Source organism: Scylla paramamosain, chromosome 11 (genome assembly GCF_035594125.1).
Source record: "Scylla paramamosain isolate STU-SP2022 chromosome 11, ASM3559412v1, whole genome shotgun sequence".
Lineage (NCBI taxonomy): Eukaryota > Metazoa > Arthropoda > Malacostraca > Decapoda > Portunidae > Scylla > Scylla paramamosain.
Window position 1 is genome coordinate 2,670,001 of NC_087161.1, and position 7,500 is coordinate 2,677,500.

The 7,500-nt window shown below is 40.3% G+C and overlaps 1 protein-coding gene across 5 annotated transcripts in view; it reads right to left on the reverse strand.

Annotated features, from left to right (window-relative positions):
• Positions 1–7,500, reverse strand: part of LOC135104820 (proline-rich protein 2-like) — a 125,824-nt gene that overhangs the window by 96,391 nt on the left and 21,933 nt on the right. The window contains exon 3 of one of the 5 annotated variants that reach the window (XR_010270547.1): positions 3,887–4,940. The exons of 3 other annotated variants lie outside the window; for them this stretch is intronic. The gene's annotated coding sequence lies outside the window, so the exon portion shown is untranslated. Of the gene's footprint in view, positions 1–3,886; positions 4,944–7,500 lie in introns of those variants that run through there. One more of the 5 variants, XR_010270548.1, reaches the window with a different exon arrangement.

Genomic DNA, 7,500 nt, shown 5'->3' on the forward strand with positions numbered 1-7,500 from the left:
ACGAGTCATCTCATAACTTATCCTTCGGTGATACAAATTCTGAACAAAACATTTTTAGTCGAGCTGATCTCTCTCTCTCTCTCTCTCTCTCTCTCTCTCTCTCTCTCTCTCTCTCTCTCTCTCTCTCTCTCTCTCTCTCTCTCTCTCTCTCTCTCTACTGATGATGATGATGATAATACAATGATCGTGGTGGTGGTGGTGGTGGTAGTACAAGTAATGGTATCTACACAAATACATGCGTCAATAAATAAATAAATAAATAAATGAATAAATAAACAAATAAATAAACAAAACACTCGAAATGGTAACAGAGATGGTACAGAACCAGAACACAACAATAGAACATGTGGCAGGATTTTATTTACTTATTTATTATTATTATTATTATTATTATTATTATTACTATTATTATTATTATTATTATTTTTATTATTATAGCTTTCTTTTAACTTTTCCGGGGCTTGTTGGTGATCAGCTTCGGTATCTAATCTAAAGTCAGTGATAGATGATAGTAAAGGCGAAGAAGATTATAGTTTTAGAAGTAGTTTCAGTAGTATGGGTTGAGTTTCCAGCTGTGTGTGTGTGTGTGTGTGTGTGTGTGTGTGTGTGTGTGTGTGTGTGTGTGTGTGTGTGTGTGTGTGTGTGTGTGTGTGTGTGTGTGTGTGTGTGTGTGTTGTGTGTGTGTCATATTTGTACGTGTTTACATGTACGTGTTTTATGTTCTATTTTCTCTTTATTCTAGTTTTGATTTTTTACTAATTTTGTGCTTTTTTTATTTATTTTTTTTTTAATATTTTTCATCGACTGCGGAACTTTTCTGTTAAATTTTCATAACGTCTTATTGTGTTAGTATGATTATCCCTATCGTTTCTTGTAAGCTGTGGACTGTGGTAGTGGTGTTAGCAGTAGTAGAAATAGTGGTGGCGATGGTGGTGGCGGTGGTGGTGGTGGTGGTGGTGTTGGTGGTGACAATAGCAGCAGCAGTAGTGGTGGTGGTGGTGCTAGCAGTAGGTGGTGAATTCTTGTGTGCAGTTAAGAAAATCGACGACCTTCGCTATGTTCGCTGTAACACCACGCGCTCTGGTTATGATTTCCGTGTGTGTGTGTGTGTGTGTGTGTGTGTGTGTGTGTGTGTGTGTGTGTGTGTGTAGCCAAATAAACACAGTAAACAAAACATTAAATGAATATAGACACGAAACAATTCAACAAATATGCAAACAAACAAATCAGTACAGGTGAACACTCTTCATTAAACACACACACACACACACACACACACGCACACACACACACACACACACACAAACAAACAAACACACACACAAAACAGATTCAAGTGTTGGTCTGTCTTTTCACACGCAAGTACGTCACATTCCTTCATTTCTTTACCTGTTCTACCTGTTTTGTGAACTTGTGTGTTTTTTTTTACTGACAAACAATAAAAAAAAAGTTATTGCGAGTTTAGGTCATTATTATTGTTATTATTATTATTGTTATTATTTTTATCTACACAAGCCTATAACACCTGGAAAAACTAATCATCCTACACAGGTGTTAAATAATTATTGCAAAGGTATTCTCGTAATGACTTCTTTTTTTATCATTGCTGTCATCTTGTATATAATTTCCTCTTTTTTCTTGCATTCCACATTTTTCGCACGTCTGTTTTATCTATTTTTTTTTTTTATAATATATCAGATTTTTTTTTCTTATTCATTTCTCTATTTATCAGCTTTTATCATCTTTTTCTTACCAATCAGTTTCTCTCTTTTTCCTTTCTTTATTCTCTTGTGTATCTTTTTCTTTTTTTATTCTTTTCTTGCTGCGTCGTGTTTTAGTATCAGTATCAAATTTTTGTTTTTATCTTTTTTTCTTACCTATGAATTTCTCTCTTTTCCTTGATTTACTTTCTGGTGCATTTCTGTATCTTTTTTTTCCTTTCTGCATCGTGTTTTTGTATCATTCTATTCTCTAATCAGAACTTTTTTTTTCTTTTTCAGAGGCCACAGAGATGCTAAGTCCTGAGTATTTTTCCCTACTGACATTGCAGAATCCTTGTCATACTATCATTTTTAACTCTCTTAGCAGGACTATTATCAAAGACCACAGGGATAATTAATTAGTCGTGGGTGCTTCTCCCTAGTGTTGATGCAGAATCCTTCTCAAAACTATCACTGTTCTTTTCATAAGGCTATTTTCAAAGGCCCCATATACAACCAACCGTGTTCTCATGAGTGTTTTTCTTCCTACTGATGAAGCAGAGTCCTTGCTGAACCATCACTGGAACCATGAAGTCACACCCTACAAAACTCAAAGAACTCTATAAAGTCTCCGTTAAGTGAAAGAGAACTCGCTAAACTACCCCAAGAATCACTAAATCAGCCCTACAAAACCTAAACAATTTACCTTCGTACCTGTTAAATGAAAGATATCTTGCCAAACTATCACAGGAACTATGAAGTCACCCCTCTACACAACACCAAACAACTTATTCTTGTGTCTGTTTAGTGAAAGATATCTTGCCAAACTATCACAGGAACTATGAAGTCACCCCTCTACACAACACCAAACAACTTATTCTTGTGTCTGTTTAGTGAAAGATATCTTGCCAAACTATCACAGGAACTATGAAGTCACCCCCTACAAATATCCTACCCTACGTTAACCGTACGAAAGAAAACGATGAAATATATAAGAACAAAATCCCAGGACTAGTTACTTCCAGATCACTTCCAGCACTTTTCCAGACGCTGTCACCCTAGGCAGGAAGACCCCTACTTCACCACCCTACCCCCTCCCCACTTCACCCTACCACACCCCATCCCCGTGGACCCTGAGACCTTTCCAGCCCATCCTAGCCAATCCAAACCCCGCCCACCAGTCACAATGCCACCAATAATGGACTGGAAAACTGTAAATACCCACTCCGTTTTCTTTTTCAATAGGCTGGGTTCGCGTGTCGCCGAGGGGCACTTTTTTTTCTCGTTTTCTTTTTCTTTTTTTTTTTTTTTTTGGCCGGGAACTATACCAGTTGAAGATTTTTTTATTTTTTTTTATTGGATGGTTACGAAAATGGAGAACAAAAATGTGATGGATTCCTTATTAACATTCTTATAGTTTTTACGTGGATGTTTGCTGGAGGAGGAGGAGGAGGAGGAGGAGGAGGAGGAGGAGCTCGAGGAGGAATAGGAGTTGGTAGCGGTAGTAGAGAGGAAAAAGGGAAAGGTTTACCTGTAAATCTCTCTCTCTCTCTCTCTCTCTCTCTCTCTCTCTCTCTCTCTCTCTCTCTCTCTCTCTCTCTCTCTCTCTCCAGCAAATAAGTTGGATTTCATCTACTTTTTTTTCAGCTTTTTTTCCTCTCCTTTCCGAGTACCCTACATAGTTCCAAATAGTTTTCTTGACTGGGATAAGGAAGACGTAAGGAGGAGGAGGAGGGGAGGAGGGAAGGAAGGAGAGAAGGAGGAGGAGGAGGAGAAGGGAAGGAGGGAAGGAGGGTGCTCATCTACGTGTGTCCTTCGCTGCCTCGCCTCTTTCGGATATTGAAGAGAGCCTTATAACTTCCTTTTGGGTCTCGTCGTATTTATTTAGTTGATTATTCTCTTCCTTCCTGTATCTTATTCCCTATCTTATTATATTTGTTGTAATATATATTTATATCTATTTAACTTAGTTCCTGTATCTTCGTTTATCGGTAGGTAGATAAAGATAGACAGGTAGATAAGGAGGTAGACTGGTAAGAAGATAGATAGAAAAGTTTCGTGTCTGCGCTACATAAAACACAACACAACAAAGGGACTACAAAAACAGGTCAATCTATACTGGAGCCTCATTGCACAGTCGTAGGGGGCAAGAGATCTGATGCTATTTGTTCTTCTAAGCGTCCCTGTGTTTGCTTTAAGTGTTCCTGCGCCACATATAACACAACACAACAAAGGGACTACAAAAATAGGTTAGTCTATACTGGAGCCTCATTGCACAGTCGTAGGGGGCAAGAGATCTGATGCTATTTGTTCTTCTAAGCGTTCCTGTGTTGCATGAGAACATAGGGAACGTGAGACAACAGGAGGCTGAGAAAAGCACATTGATCTACACTTAACACGTATTGCACAGCTGTAGGTGGCAAGAGATCTGATGCTGTCTGTTCTTACGTGTTCTTCCGTAATATAAGAACATATGAACACTTTAACATGAGATAATAAGGAGGCTGGTAAAGGTACATTAATCTACAGCTCTTGAGATTTACTGGACAATGGTAAGAGATGATGTTTGTTTGTTTGTTTTTTTGAAGTGTTAGGTTAGGTTAGGTTAGGTTAGGTTAGGTTAGGTTAGGTTAGGTTAGGTTAGGTTAGGTTAGGTTAGGTTAGGTTAGGTTAGGTTAGGTTAGGTTAGGTAGGTTAAGTTAAGTTAAGTTAAGTTAAGTTAGGTTAGGTTAGATTAGATTAGATTAAGTTAGGAATAGAGTAAAGAACGTGAAACAATAAGGAGACTGCAAAAGGCACGTTAATATATACTTAGGGAGTATTGCACAGCCTGACATGACACCACTGCTGCTCACGACACTTTCCCTGGTGGCATTGCATCGTTGCACACGCGAGTTAAGACAATGCACGCCACTTAATATGTAATACAGTGTTGCGTGTGTATTATCTCCATTTTACGACACTCGACACAGCGCGCGGCCCAGCAGGCGTAGCACAGCGCTCCTACATCGCCGAGTGTTCGTTTCTCCACGCAATGCTCAAGACGGTGTGAGAATTATTGCCAGTGTGAAGGTGAGGGATCCTTGTTAGTGTTTTCCCACGTGATTTCCTTTTCTTTTACTTTTTTTGTTGTATTTAAGAAGATGAAAGACAATGCAGAAATGTATACCGTCTCTTTCTCTCTCTCTCTTCTCTTCTATCAGTCACTCAGCTTCTCTCACCGCGTCGCCCTTCACACTCCTGCTAGAAAAGTAGAAAAAAACGCGGACGACTCCCTGTGTTCATATAGGAATGATGACCAATCACTATGCTTTTTTTTTTTATATTCTTTAATATGCGTTTTCACTTAACCTTGATGCTTGTTGTACATTGGTGCTGCTGCTGCTGCTACTACTACTAGCACCAATACCGCCACCATCACCGCCACTACTACAATTACAACTTCTACTACCACAACAACAACAAAAACTACTACTACTACAACCACCACCACCTTTTATTATCCCATTAACAGCTTATTAACACCACTACCACTACCACTACCACTGAGCCACAAAGAGAGGAGGGAGAGGAGCGCGTGCCTGCCCCAACCTCAATCCCAGGCAGCAAGGCGTGAGGCCAGACCCGCCAGACAGTCAGGCAGCAAAAAAAATGTTGCTCTCTCGAGACGTGAATACCTGGGCCTGACTTAAAGAGATTGCGTGAGTCATGTCTACTCGTGGGAATATGTCTTAAGCCACTCTGGGGGGCCCGCCTGCACGTGTGTGGCGTTCTCTCTCTCTCTCTCTCTCTCTCTCTCTCTCTCTCTCTCTCTCTCTCTCTCTCTCTCTCTCTCTCTCTCTCTCTCTCTCGTTTGTTTTTTTTCTGTAATTGTCTTTGATTCGTATTGTCTTGCTTTTTTGTCGTCTGTACTCTCTCTCTCTCACTCTCTCTCTCTCTCTCTCTCTCTCTCTCTCTCTCTCTCTCTCTCTCTCTCTCTCTCTCTCTCTCTCTCTCTCTCTCTCTCAGCAGCAGCAGTAACAACAGTAGTAGTAGTAGTAGTAGTAGCAGTAGCAGTAGTAGTAGTAGTAATAGTAGTAGTAATAATAGTTGTAGTAGTAACATAACCTTGGAAAAAATAACACTGACAGCCTCCAACACGAACTGAGAGAGAGAGAGAGAGAGAGAGAGAGAGAGAGAGAGAGAGAGAGAGAGAGAGAGAGAGAGAGAGAGAGAGAGAGAAACCTATAACTAAACTAACCCCTGTACTTTTTATCAGTCTGTAAATACAAACCCCAACACAACTCACTAAAACAAACAAATACAACAGCAAATAAATAAATAAATAAATAAATAAATAAATAAACATGGTGCCTACAAAACTCGTCCACTGATTGGTTAGAAGTAAAAGCCTTGCCACCAATAGAAGGACGAAAGAAGAAGAAGGGAAAGGGAGGACGAAAAGGAGAGGAAGGGAGAGGAAGGACGAAGGAAGAGATGGAGGGGGAGAGAGCAAAGATGAAGAGAGGAGAAGAGAGAAGGAAGGATAGTAAGAAAGAGAATCAGAGAGAGAGAGAGAGAGAGAGAGAGAGAGACAAAAACAAGCCCAGATTAATCAAAACGAAACAAAAGCAGAAAAAAAATCCATAAAAACCTTGGAGAAAATAAAAAGGGAGACAAAAATAGAGCAGACAGAGAGAGAGAGAGAGAGAGAGAGAGAGAGAGAGAGAGAGAGAGAGAGAGAGAGAGAGAGAGAGAGGGAGAATTTCTAGAAGCCTTACCCACCTCTACCTCTACCTATCATCTCCTCCTACACCTGATTCGCTCTCGGTAAAAGACTCTTCCACCAGTATAAGGAAAGGAGAAAGATATCCTGATTACTACTAGAGAGAGAGAGAGAGAGAGAGAGAGAGAGAGAGAGAGAGAGAGAGAGAGAGAGAGAGAGGAATGTCGTGCTATCTCTAAACATTTCCCCTCAAACCAATATTGACACTGAATAACCTTGTTTTCTTCCTTTTTTTATTTTTTTTTCGTTACTTTTATCTGGAATTATATTTAGGATTCGTGGTGGTGGTGGTGGTGGTGGTAGTAGTAGTAGTAGTAGTAGTAGTAGTAGTAGTAGAAGTAGTAGTATGAAATCAGGAAAGACGAGACGAGAAGAAGGAGAAGCAGAAGACAAGGAGGAGGAGGACGGAGGAACAGAAGGAGAAGGAGGGGGAGGAGGAAGAGGAGGACAAGTAGCAAGAAAAAAAAACAGAGGAATATTACAAATTAGAAAAGACACAGACATGCATTACTTAACGAGTCATTGTTCCCCTCATTCCCTTCCCACGAACGCCCTCTGCCACACACACACACACACACACACACACACACACACACGGCAAACAATCACACTACACTCTTCCGTCACAACAAGAACGATCAGTAATATTTTTCCACAAAGGAGTTAAGTACCCCCCTTTTAAAAAATCCCGTAAGATTATTAGTCACGTTTTCTGTTTTCTCCAGCCAAATACCTCTATCCTCCACCCCCCCCCCCCTCTCTCTCTCTCTCTCTCTCTCTCTCTCTCTCTCTCTCTCTCTCTGACATCGTGGGTAATCTAAAATATGGAAATTGCTTCTGAGAGTCAAAACCAGTGAGCTATTTTTAATGTGCAAGAGCAAAACAACGAGTGCGTACATTTTCTCTTCCTAACGGGGACTAATTCAGATCAAGGCCACCCCTCTCTCTCTCTCTCTCTCTCTCTCTCTCTCTCTCTCTCTCTCTCTCTCTCTCTCTCTCTCTCTGATTTAATGAATATATGGATTCAAGGGATAT